Source organism: Danio rerio, chromosome 13 (genome assembly GCF_049306965.1).
Source record: "Danio rerio strain Tuebingen ecotype United States chromosome 13, GRCz12tu, whole genome shotgun sequence".
In the NCBI taxonomy this organism is placed as follows: Eukaryota; Metazoa; Chordata; class Actinopteri; order Cypriniformes; family Danionidae; genus Danio; species Danio rerio.
Genome location: NC_133188.1, coordinates 34,336,980 through 34,351,174, shown reverse-complemented (window position 1 = coordinate 34,351,174; position 14,195 = coordinate 34,336,980). Strand labels below are relative to the sequence as shown.

Genomic DNA, 14,195 nt, shown 5'->3' with positions numbered 1-14,195 from the left:
ATCTGAAACAGTGCATGCTCTGTTCCCGGTTAGAAACACCCCTCTTTCCCAGTCTTTTTTTTTTTTTTTACCCACTCTCTTTTTCTTTCTCTATCCTGCAATCACTCCCCCTGCCAGTGAAAAATACATAGGAAATGTCATTTCCTGAGAAAAACCTTTGGAAGTAGCATTTTTTTTCAGCTAGACCTCCACCATATGAAAGGAGGTCCATGCAGAGACCAGGTTTACATCCTTGTGTAAGATAACGAGTAGCCAATCTAGAACAAGCAGAAAGAATACAGTTATGTAAAAATAAAACAGGAGACCACTTCTCTTGAGACAGGAGACAAATTCTCTGTTCCTCTAGATATTCTTTGATTAGTTAGATATTGGTTGAAGTTAAATGTTAAAATTGAATTTATTTTATAGCGGTCTGATAGCTTTTTATTCAAATTTTAAATATATCTATTTTATATCAGCTCCACAAGTCCCAATTCAAGCAAGCCAGTGGCAAAAATGAATATAAATATCTGAAAACCTCTTTTTGTTATTTCAAGCAAAAAAGAAAAAACAATGAATGCTGTAAAATATAATTTTTATTTGAAATTTGGAAGAGATTTCATAAGTACTTTTTTTTACTCAAACACAACCATCAATCTTGAGAAGCTTAGAATCAAGGTCTCTTAATCTTTTTTGGTAATACTTTAAAATAATGGTCCATTAGTTAATGTTAGTTCATGTGTTTACTAACATGAACAAACTATTAGTATTACATTTATTACTGTATTTATTCATCTTTGTTAACATTAGTTAAGTTTAATAACGTTAGTTCATGTTAATGAATTAAATAACTGACTAAATTGAATAATGTTAACAAGCACAACTTTGTATTTAAAAACGCATTAGGTAATGTTGAAAACATGATAAATAAATGTCTTACAAGGTTATTCATACTTAGTTATTGTTAGTAAATACATTAACTAACATTAACCTATTGACCGTTATTCTAAAATGTTAACTTTTTAAAAAAAAAAAAATGTTTTGTTATTTCAATGTATTTATTACCCTTAATCTTGAGAAACTTAGGATCAAGTGGTCTCTTCTAAAATGTAATTTTTTTATTTGACATTTGGAAGAAATGCAATCATACTTTACAGAAAAAAGTTTCATTTTATTCAAACGCAACCAAGAATCTTGAGAAACCTTTTTTCAAGAAATTTCTTCTTTTTTTTTTTAAATATATATATTTAAAAGTCTGTATCTATTATGAAAGTGTTTGGATTGTGGCCTACTTTTATTCATCTGTACAATAAAATAATAACATATGATAATAAAATTTGAATTAATCATAATGCAAACCGATATGATTGACTTCAATTAAAAACAAAGGAGATATTTGAGTTTATTAATTCATTTCATGCAATTAGAATGGCTGAGTCTGTTAAGCTTTAGGGCTGCAAAAGGATCATTAAAGGGCACTTATTGTATTTACCCCCTTTTCAAGATTTACTATAAGTATTTTTTGTCTCCAGAATGTATCTGTAAAGTTTCAGCTCAAAACACCCATCAGATTATTTATTATGCCTTTTACAATATTGGATTTTCTGCTCTGAACACAATGTAGCTGTTTTTGTTGCATGTGCCTATAATGCAAATGAGTTAGTTCTTCACGCCCACCATTCCCACGTGCCTGTCAGAGTGTGCCTTAGGCCCAATACTATTTGTGTACCCCTACCCCTTCCCCATGGCCCTTAAAACCGAGTGTGATGGGGAAGGGCTTCAAAATGTAACTCTAAGAATTGGGACAGCACTACAGCACTTACACATGTAATCATGTGTCATCGCAATCTTTAGCCTAATATGAGATCAGACGGTTGTGACTGCTGTAGTTATTCCAGTTGTGTTATTTGTTGGTATTTATCTTCAGGAAATCACTGAAGGCATATATCATGTCATCATAAGGATATAATGTGGCAATAAGATCATAACTATACTGTGCATTTACACTGTGGCCATATTCATCTATGTAAACACACCAAAAACAACATTAACATTATAGCAGACACTATAAAAAAGCCTATTCCCAGCCACTAGACTTTACTGACAAGGTATTTGAGTGTTATCGAGTGTCACAATGTTGTGGGACTTCTAAACAGGAGTTAAAATTATGGATGATGGATCGCAAAAGTTTGCGTTTTTTATTTTAGTGTTTTTTAACCATGACAGTAAAACACAATCTAGCCCTTTCCCTTAGCCCTATGCCTTCAAGCTAAAAAAGAATTGGGCAACCCAAGCTCATTCTAAACACGTAGCCCCGCAGTCGTTTCTGGAGACCGCTATTTACGTAGCCGGATATATGTATGGCTGCATTTAATTTTTTCAAGCAAATGCTATGGGTTGGTGTAACGGCGCTCCTCTTCGCGCTCGCCGGCTGACAGCTCACCTCCGCAACCAGTTTGTCTGGTTAGCTCGTTGTGTACGTCGGCGGAGCGGAGACCTGGAGGGGAGCCAGCCGCGACGACCGGGTTCGAGTCCGGGGAAGAGCGGTTCCAGAAATCAGGTAAGACAAAAAACAGAATCCAAGAAATAAAGCAAACGAGTTCATAACAGGGCGAGAAGGTGTTGAAATCCGAAAACGCAGTCAAAATCAGATGAGGGCTTTTCTTTGTCTGGACTGCTTTTGTAAATCTTTGGTTGGATTTAGGGAAGGAGGATGAGGATGGGTCTGCCGATTGGCCGGCCGCCCAGTCAATCATTCAGCCGTTCAGTCAGTCGGACAGCCGGTCGTTCGACAGCAACCTCCGGCGGCTTTACGCAAGAACAAAGAGGCGTTCGCGATTCGAAAAAACGAGCACAGCGGCCTCTCACGGATTCGCGAAAACAAAAATTGCACAGATACGTACCTCCTGGGACGTATTTCGCGGTCTCCAGAAACGTTTGCGGGGCTACGTTTCCAGAATGAGCCTGGGTTGTAATTGGGACCCCCTAACCCCTTCACAGGAACGTGCAAAATGAGGGGTAAGAGGAAGGGCTAAGGGGTAGAATTGGAATTGGGCAATAAACTGTCAAATAAACAGCACAGTGACAGACATGAAGGAAGCAGATCTCATGTAACGTTTGTGAAAAATACTATTGTAAGAACTTTACTAATGATTATTTGATGTATTTGCTGGGGAGTTCATTTAATCCTTTCTGCAACAATGAGTCACACACAATGTCGTTACAAAGTTCATGCACACACACACACACACACACACACACACACACACACACACACACACACACACACACACACACACACACACACACACAGACAGGACTGAAGCATCTACTTTCATAATTGTACTGACATGAGGCTGTGGTGATGAATTACATTGATTTTACCATCTTTAACTTACTTTATTACAAACATGCACTGTTTTCAAAAAGTTTTAAACTTCACACATTTGATGATGATTGATGATCACAGAGAACTAAACAGATCTTTTAATCCCAGTTGCTTTGCGCACGTCCTATCTTGTTGATATGGTGTATACGCCTTACTACGGAGACATGTTAATATGTGGCTGTCAATCATTTTAGAGGGCGGGGAAACAGCACTCTTACGTTATGTTTTAGTGGGCCTCAAAATGGGAGAGGGATTTGGATCCTATTTTAACATCAAGAATTTTTTTAAAAAGATACTTATTGTCTTCATTTCACCCCAATATGACTGTGAACACACTATACCTTCACACAGTTATGTCCAAAAGAAAAATTGATTAATACAACTTTTTAAATACAACTATATTAAATGTAATAATTGGTAAAGGCAAAGTCATTCATATTTAGTTTTTACAAAACATACATAGTTTTTTGTGTGTGTGTGTGTTGACTATACCTTTAAACTTAACTATTGAAAATATGTAAACAGTCTGCAGTTGCAGTTTTCTGTCTTCACAGTTCTTGTCCACCCATCTCGTGGTTTGAAGCATAATGGTTTATTGGGTAGGGTAATGTGCTGAGCTAGTGGTTTCTCCTACTGAGAACGGCTGCCAAGAGGAGTTGAATTACACAATGTGCATATATATAGCAACAGAATATAGGACTACTGCTTAACACGTGTCGTGCCAGTGTAATACTTCAGCTTTTGTCTTTTACTAAATTGTTTGAAAAAAAAACTTTGTTCTGACTGGATAAAGAAGGAATTGAAAGCATATACAAACATGCCATAATAGGCTGTCTGGAGACAAAACCTATTGTGAATTTCACGGCTTACAATTATATATGAAACACAAACTGAATCAACAAACCACATGGGCGTGAAAATGCCAGTTATTATAAAATGTTGACATGATGGAATCAGTCAGTCTGTACATAAATCAGATGTTTTCCATCTTTATATGCACACAAGCCACGTGATCAGAGTCTCGACAGTAAACAAGTAGGAATTTCTGTGTATAAACAAATGCTACTACTTAGCTTTCAGGACTGCCTCTGACTTACTGATAGAAATAAGAAATAAACACTGTATTTCACAGCTTTGGCTCCAATGATAATAGAACACTTGCACATTTTTACTCATTGCGCTCACTGGATAACTTTACTAGGTGTTTTATTAGGTGTTAATCAGCCAATCATATGGCTGCATTTAGCCACATAGACATAATTGAGGTGATCTGCTGATTCAAACCAGCATTAGAATAAGGAAAAAAGGTGATTTAATAACTTTGAATGGGGCATGGTTGCTGGTGCCAGAGGGGCTGGTCTGAGTATTTCAGAAACTGCTGATCTAGTGGGATTTGCATGCACAAGGATCTCTAGGGTTTATGAGGGAATGGTGATTTCTCTGAAAAAGAGAAATATACAGACACCAGCAGTTGTTGGGCTAAAAATGCCCTAATAGAGGTCAGAGGTGAACGGCCAGACTGGCTTGAGCTTAAAGAAGGGCTACAGTAATTAAAATAACAGCTCATGTCTGCAAAAGAGCATCTCTGAACACGTATTACAATATTACAATGTATTACTCAAATGTGGCCAATGTTACACTGGCAAAGGTGCCCTTAACAAAGTAACCACTGACTGTATGTTGCAACATAGGCTCATTCTGAAAATGTAGCCCTATATACATTTCTGAAGATCGTGAATTATACAGCCAGAAGTACGTTTGGCTGCATTTCATTTTTTAAATGAACGCTAAGGGGGGGTATGATGTAGAGGTCGCATTCCCGCGGCTGTCCCGCGGGCGCCGCAAGACCCGACCAGATTTCTGCGGCGCAGGAATAAATCACGGGAGCGGTCGGTAACAGATTTAAGTTGGGACGGGAGTGGGCTGTCTAGCAATATTGCGGATATTGCTATGCGAATGAGAGAGAGAGAGCTTTGCCTGTGTGTGTGCTTGGTGCTTGTGTGTGTGTATGTTAGTGCGCGTAAATGAGAGAGAGCTTTCCCAGATAGCAAAATACACTCGGGCCAGTTCCGGCTAGATTCTCGCCTGCCGGAGACTTACCACTTGGCCCGGCTCCGGCTGCCGGACTCAGGCCGGATGCTTGTGAACTCACTGTCCGATTCCGGCCCGAATCAATCCGCGCCGGAATCGGCCCGAGAGTAATGTGCGCTGCGGCCCGGAGCTGGTGCGACTCAGTATTTATATACCTTTATATAAAACCTTTTGGTATTACATTGGTACTTGATACATGGTATTACAAGCCTTTGAGTTGATATAACAGCAAACGCCTGTGTGTCTGCTTGGTGCTTGTGTGTGTGTTAGTGCGTGCGCGCGCGCGCGTATGAGAGATAGAGAAAGCTTTGTCTGTGTGTGTGTGCTTGGTGCTGTGTGTGTGTTTATACAGACAGCTTGGCTGTCTGGACTGTATAGCTGGGTGATTTTCGGTTTTGTTCTCCCCCGCTCTTTAGCGGGATCAGGCGCGGCGGGCAGAAAACGGGGCGGGTCGGGCAGCGGGACAACAAATTCTTAATATAAGCGGGAGCGGTCGGGTTCGGGCTAAAACCTGGCGGGTGCGGGCGGGATTCAAAATTAAGTCCCGCGCAGATCTCTAGTATGATGCCATTCCTTTTCGCACTTTCCAGCTGACTGCTTACCTTTGTATGTACGGCTTTCCCACTGTTACCAGTTTGTCCAGTAGTTTGCCTTGAACGTTGATGGACTTGTGATGCAGAGAAGAGATGACCACAACGACAGGGTTTGAGTTTGGTGAAGAACAGTTCCAGAAAGCAGGTAAGACAAAAACAGAATAAAAAAATATAAGTATATAACAGGGTGAGAATGTGGTAAAAATCAGTAGAGGGCTTTTTTTCTGTATTGCTTTTTTAAAATTATCAGTTGGGTTTAGGGAATAGAGTGGGCGGGTCAATCTGTGTGTTTTTTTTTAATTATTATTTTTTAGGGGTTTCACCTTCTTTGAGATAAGACAGTGGAGATTTTACAGACAGAAATGTCTGGGGAACAGAGATAGGGGAAGGATCGGCAAAGGACCTCGAGCCGGAATCGAACTCGGGTCGCCATGAGCACTTTGGTGCTATGTGTCGATGCACTAACCACTAGGATATTGGTGCCAACTCTGTGTTTTTCAAAATACTATTGGTTGGGTTTAGGTAGGGAGGAGGGTGGATCAGTGAGTCAGTCAAACAGTCTTTCAACAGCGGCCTGGTGAATTTACGAGGGAACAGCAGGCGTGAATGGCACTCGCGAGTGAAATTTGAGATCTCAAAAAGTGTACACAGCAGACTCTCGTAGATTCGCGAAAACAAAGACTGCAAAAAAAGCATACCTCCTGGCACGTATTTGGCGGGATGTTTTCAGAATAAGCCTGGGTTGGTATATATTTTAAAATAACTTGTGGCGGTTAAAACATGGCATCAGCTTCTATGTTTAATTCAGGGAGCAGCATTTTGCAAAACAGGTTATGTCAATTAACTTTAAAAAATTGGTTCCTTTTATCATATTGGAAATGTAAAATCAATTTGAGTGCACTGCATTGAGGAATACAGCAATTAATAATTATAAGGTCATCTAAATATTCCATGTTCTTTCTGCAGTAGATAGTGAGTACTATGTTGTAATGCCTTACTAAACAGCTTTAGACAATTTTGCAAACAGTATTGGAATTTGTCAATATGATATTTTGCAAAACACCTGTTTTTTAAATGAACAGTTAATCCGGAGGATGCAAATGCAAGGGGAACTCAACACTTTGTAAAATAATTACATACCACATTCATTCCTGCTATCAGGACTCTACACTGACTCCATGTGGCTACAACACATAAGATGCCAGATCCTCTGACACAGCTACACAAATGCAAATATATGTATGTTGGGTATAGTTTATGATGATATAAAATGACTTACTTTGTTAAGTGTTCAATTTTACAAAATGGTCCCAATTGGATGTGAGCTTACCAAATAAAAAGGGTGAATGGTTATCACTTATTTCATGTTACCCTTGTAGATAACGTAAGACACAGTGATTCTTTCACTTATTCAATTACAGTTTAAGACATTGCCCACCCGCAGACATGACTCCTGCAGCGAAATCATGCATTTCATATCAGAGTAGATTAAAAGGGCTCATGGAGAGAAGCTCTCAGTCAATCAGTAAGTGGCTTGTTAATGTAATACACGAGTCAGCGGGAGAGATGGCACAGTAACGCTTCGCATCAACAACATTTTATCTAGCAAGAAACCTTAGGGTCCGGCCTCTACTGTGGACATCTCTGATATGGTCAGTGTTGGCTACAGTAAGGTGCTCGGCGTCCAACGTCCACAGATGCCTCTTAAAGTTTTTAATGGGAGTGGAGGATCAGGGGAAATCAAAAGGAGATGCTTTCTCATATCTCTGGTATATGTAGCATCTCGAGGGAGCTCTTGTTAAACTCATTTGGGCCACTCGCAAGGCAACAAAGCAACGCAAAGACACCCTTCCATTAAATCACTCGCTCAGTTTGTTTGTTTATTGGCTCTGCCATTAGGGCAAATTATTCTCAGTTAATTGGTTTTTATAATTATACCACTGGATGTGCAGAAGACCAGCATTGTGGCACTCTAAAAAACACCCAGTGTGGAAATGGGACGGTTTAATGATCTAGATTATTTACATATTGTAGCCTGTTGCCGTTTCCCACTAGCCTTCCAGAATCAGTAAACCGTGACGTACATTTCTGGGAATAAAACTCTTGAATCATGATCTTTGGATGTCGGTGATCATGTGGTACATTTAGAACCAGTTTGATTAGCTGTGTACTACTGAATTGCTGTAGACAGCCTCCAATTGAATTAAACAAAGAAATTGTTACAAATCAAAGTGTTTTGTCACTCAGGATTTAGTTTTTTCTCTGGAAAAGGCATGTAAGAGAAGATCTATTGACATTTTCATTGAAATGACAGTGGGGTTTTAATAAAAAGAGACAGAGCGAGCCCCTCAGGAGGGACTCATTTAGCTCAAGCTTTATTCAGATGGGGGCGGTGGCTGATTAAGTCACAGACCAGCTAATATCCCTGATACAATCAATACCCGAGAACATTACAGGCGCCATAAGAAAGGCTATGCGTTATTTTCTCTCAGCGGCATTTTGTAAATGAGCCGGGGAACAGTGACGTAGTCTAATATTTGACGGCTTAAGTACTTTCAGTCAGTGCGATTACTGACTGTGTTAATTATTTGCCTTTATAGGCAAATAACAGAACTGAAGACATTTCTGTTAAGATTATTGTGTGGACTTAAAATAGTTACAGAATACAGTTTTCCTGTCTAAATAAATACATAGTCTTTCCCCAATTTATGCCATTGGTTGAGGCAAAGGCGCTGTTTTCTGCTAAATATAAATTCATAATTTAGTTCCCATCCACTTTTTTAGTAGTGTTGATTCTACCCAAAAGAGCAGGGGAATAAATAGCATACAGTATATACAGTATGATATTGAATTGCATTTGAAGAGTTTAGATGCAGAAATCTCTAAATGTCGTCCGAAATTTGTATTTTTATCAAGCTCCTGTGTGTATATTCAGTAATATTACTTTTATGGCAAAGAATTAGTCTTTTCCCTGATCTTTAAATTAAAATAACTCAACATAAACAAAGGAGGCTGAGAAAAATGTTCATTTTCGATGGAAATGTCAGACAGCACTTACAGGTTTTTGCATTTGAGCTCTTCTCTTATTCGATGAGTATTATATGACAAAAGTATTATTTAACAAAAACATAGGATTTCTTTGGCGGAAGCCCCATCCGTAGCTTAAATCGCAAGCTTGAAGGTCCTGCTATGACTGCCGAGGATGAATGCAGGGGCGGAGCCTACCCCCTGGACAGGGCCAACTTGGTGGTGGTGGGGAGAATGGTGGTTGAGGTCTGCATGAGTATCTGCAGCAATCAAATGAAGGAAATGAATGAATTGCTTATATATTCCTTGTGGTCCTGTGGCTGTTGTTTGGAACTAATTGTGATAAGTGACGTGACATTTGGTTTTCCTTGTGTCTCGTGGCTATTGGTTGGAACTGATTGTGATGAGTGATGTGACATTAGGTCTTCCTGGTTGAACTAGCACTAAACGCTACATTTCCAGATGCAGCTTTTTTTTTTTTCAAGTTTTGTAACTGTTGTGAGTTCTAAACCAAATCGACCAATCAAAATGAAGTGAAACACTTTGCAAACTGAACTAAATGAAGTAGAAGAAATATAAATATCTGGCAAAAAAAGACAAAGGATCCAGACTATGTATTGCACAGACAATGCCTTGGCACAGTAGTTTTAAAGATATTTTTGGTATGCTGTGGTGTAGTTATCTGTATAGCATCATGGGTAATGTAGTTTTTTTCAGTACAAATTTCAATATTACACTTTATTGACGTTTGTTTTAAAAATAGCTTGAAATAATATGAACAGATGAGTTCCAGAAAAACATATATCATTGATTACCAACCTCTGAATCCACAAGAGGTCTGTCTTTAAAGCTTTATTAGTTTTGTAAAAATCAATTTCCAAATGGAGAATATAAATGGAGCTTTTACTTCAGGAGCCAGACTGTTGCACTTTATTTGCCTGCAGTCAACACACTGCAAATTAAACTGAATTAGGACTTTTACATTGATAACAGGATCTGAGGCCATTCATGACTGTTGTAACTGGAGCTAACTGTAACTGGTTTACTCCACTGCCCTTTATAAGGTTTTAAAATAGACATCTGCATTGACTGATATTTTTAGCTAAAAATAAGAGGCTTAATACCTTGATAACAACTCTGCGTTTGCAGCTGTGCAACAATAAACGGAGTGTATTAAAAGAGAACTGGTATTTGGTTCCTGATAAAGTATTCAGATAGGTTTGACAAGCAGAGGGGTCTGTAATTGCAGTACGATCCCATAAATGTCACGATGGGTGATTCACAGAGGGAATGGCCAGTGTTTGGAAGATTCCATTCTGACCTGTTATGGGGTTCAGCACCTACCTGATCCTTCAGGACCATACATACACATGTAATATAATCAGAGTTTTTACAAGAGTGCAGTATACTCCACTGAGCCCCCTTAAATCCTAAATCTTGTGATAGAGACAGTTACTGCTGCAATCCCTGACATGGAATACTATGCAGAGATTTTTTTTGCACTTAAATAAATAAATCTGCATTTTTCTTAGGAACAAAATGCTTAATATATATATATTTTTGTGTGTGTGTGTGTGTAAGAACTCTCTGCATCTCTAATTAGGATTATTCTTCTGTATATTTACTTGTCATGGCAAAACACACTCTCTGTTTGTCATTTGTTAACATTACATTACAGTTATGCATTTGGCAGATGATTTTATCTAAAGCAGCTTACATTGCATTAAAAATACTCATTTTATTAGTTCTTGCTTTCGCTTGGAATCGAACCTAAAATCTTGGTGTTGCTAATGTCACGCTCAACTAGTAGGATAGTCCTGCCCCGAAACTCACACTGCTGCTACTCCAAGTGTTTAGGTGCTTATACTGTATCAAACAAAATTGTTATTTGTTGTATGTATATTAAACAAAAAAAACCAGAGGAAACAATTTTTTTTGCAATTATTTACTTAGAAAAACTCTTGCGGTGTAAAGCAAAAATTATTTTTCATGTTCAAGAACAAACCTCAGAACAGCATCCCATAAAAACAAATAATCCCCAAAACTGTGCCATAAGCTTTTTTTTTTTTTTTTCACCGTGTGACGTCACTTTCTACCCCATTTTGCTCAAATGACTTCAAATCAGCACATGCCGTTTGTGCTCCATTTGAGTTGGTTTGTGCTGTTAAAGCAAACACTTTTATTTGTTTTCTTTGTTTAGATATAAGCAAAGTATTTCGGGAGCCGTAACATCACTCTCCATCCTATTGGCTCTAAATTTCATATTTACCAAAATAGCTTGTGTGTTTTTCATTTGTGCTGAATTGTACTTATGAAAGACAATTTTTGCTTGTGATGCTTTGTTTTTTAGATATTAGAACAGCCTAGGCCAATATAGATTATTCTGAGATCTTTTTAAATGACCTGTGCTGATTTGAAGTGATTTGAGCAACATGTGGTGGAAAGTGACGTCACACGGTCAAAACAATAATGCTTAATATCTCAAACCAGCACAAACGTTTTTGCTGCATAAATCAGCACAAACATAGCTCAAACGAAAGGCATGGTTTTGGGGATTATTTGTTTTTATGGGTTTTCAACCTCACAGAGATCAAATACCTATATGATTTTGCAAAAAAAAATTCACTCACATTCCTTCAGCTTATTCCCTTCTTTATCAGGGGTTGCCAAAGTAAAATGAACCTTTACTGCAAACATGAAAATGACAATTACATAAATTCATTAATTTTCCTTTTGGCCTAGTCCCTTTATTAATCTGGGGTCACCACAGCAGAATGAACAGCCAACTTATCCAGAATATATTTTACGCCGCGGATGCCCATCCAGCCGCAACCCATCACTGGGAAACATCCATACACACTCATTTACACACACTCATACACTACGGTCAATTTAGCCTACCCAATTCACCTTGTGGGGGAAAACTGTGGGGGAAACCCAAGCACCCGGAGGAAACCCACGCAAACACGGGGAGAACATGCAAACTCCACACAGAAATGTCAACTAATCCAGACTAGGCTCAAATCAGCGACCTTCTTGCTGTGAGGCGAACGTGCTACCCACTGTGCCACCGCAAAATTAAGGATTTTTAATACAGTATTAATACTGTAACTGTGTTCTCAGCTGTCAGGATCATGCTTTTTTGGTCATAACATGTCATCTTGTTCAGCTGAGGATAATGAATGGCTCTGTATCAGACAGTGCTGTAAAGTACTGCTGGTAGTGGTGAGGAAGTAGTGAGCGAGAGTGCTCTTAGCAACAGGGCTCTAAAGAGGAGAGAGGGCGGCCCTGCTGCTCCATGTGTGAGTGTCCATCATCTTTACACACCAGGCCCTCTGCAGCAGCCAAGACTCCTGGGAAAGCGCTCACTGCACCCATGTCCTATTATAGCAGTGGCTGGCTGCAAAGTTAAGACTGGGGTGAGATTGCTTGACATCAGGGGTACATTCGAAAATGGAAAAGGGGAGGAGATGGCTCAAAAAATACCCCTCCTATTGTGACCCATTTATTACAACTTTTTACTAACATAAATGACAGCAGAGACTGTGCTGCTTATACATTTTTCATAACCGGGCTGATTAAGACTGGCCTTTCTTTTTATATTAAGCATAATTAAAAAATTGAATGGAAATAAAAATTCATGAAGGAAAAACTAATGGGCATGTTTAACTCATGAAATCCCAAGGAGGGCTCACATATCATCTGTTGACTTGTCGAAAGCACAGTTCAGCCAAAAGAAGTGGGTGACACTTGCTAGTGAAGCAACAAGCTATTTTTACACTGTGGGCTTATGTTCATCTGGATAGATACATGCTGTCTACCACAACAACAACCTCACAAGTGGATACATGTTAAGCTACAAGACAACAGGGATTTGTCTTTCTTTTTGGCATTAGAAATTTCACTTGTTCAGGTGTTTGACTATTAATACCTGGCATGGCACAACAGAATTACAGAATTTTTTTTCCATCTGCTGGACACTTGACACCACATGCTTATTCCAATATGTGAGCTGCCTCAAGCCATCGTCCCATGTTTCCAGCTCTATCGTCTCTGCTTGATTCCACTGCTGTTCCACTGTTGCTACTTTTAAAAATTTGCTTCAGGGGCTTTGTACTAAGTGGCCTTTACCTCAGCATTTGTCAGCTTAAGGAGAGCTCAGGAAACGAGTTGTTGCAGAGAAACTTTTTGATGCTGCTTGCCACAAATAGAATGCTGCGAATAAGGATTGGCTTCTTTTTGAAGCACAAGATCTACATTCTCCACTAAAAAATGAGATATAAGAGTAAAAGGTAAGAATAAACTCCAATGTTCACATTATTATATTATGGCTTATAGACATATGGAATTGAGTAATACAGAAAATGTTTTATGTATTATTATTTGTGTATACAGTAGGTTCCTTGATTTAAAAAAAAACCCTATATTTTAATCAGGAAATGAAATTTCTAAACAGGTTGAATAATTACCAAATTCAATCTAATTTTATCAGACATTTCCATTGCAATGAAGCCATGATTATTTTAAATTTATTTGTAATTGTGCCATAATAAAATATACTTATTGTGCTATAATAAAACATAAAGCGTATACTAAGTGCAACCTAATCTAAGCCTGTAATTTAGGAACATGTCATTTAAAATGGGAACCGAATTCTAATCTGAAACTTTGTTTAATGCTAATCTGAATATTAAGTGGTATAGACTAATTATAGAGACTTCATATATTTAGAATTGTCCCAATAGCTCTGATAAGTTAGGGAAGGTAGGGACAAGAGTAAATGTTATGTAAATTATAAAAATTTTGTCAAACAAATATCATATTTAATCTTAGTTTATTAAAAAAAATGTCAAAGAGCAATGCATGCCTTGCAAATATCAAATCATCAGGAGAATGTATTGTAACCTGCTTTCGGATTTGTAACCACAATAAATTTAGGGAAGGTGTTTAAAGGTATTCCCCAGCAATCAGCCAACAATTGAAAGTAAATTTGCATTATTTATTTATTTATTTACTATTATTATTTGCATCATTTATTATATATGCATTTGATTTTTTGCTTTAAAATGAACAGTTCTTGCTTTTAACAGTTAACTTCAAAAGAAACAAGCGGAAAA

At 38.2% G+C, this 14,195-nt stretch overlaps 1 protein-coding gene across 3 annotated transcripts in view; it reads left to right on the top strand.

The window, feature by feature from the left end:
• wu:fc13h05 overlaps positions 1–14,195 on the top strand; it is a 49,863-nt gene that overhangs the window by 23,706 nt on the left and 11,962 nt on the right. The window contains exon 1 of one of the 3 annotated variants that reach the window (XM_005156947.5): positions 12,898–13,370. The exons of the other annotated variants lie outside the window; for them this stretch is intronic. The gene's annotated coding sequence lies outside the window, so the exon portion shown is untranslated. Of the gene's footprint in view, positions 1–12,897; positions 13,371–14,195 lie in introns of those variants that run through there. 3 annotated transcript variants of the gene reach the window in all.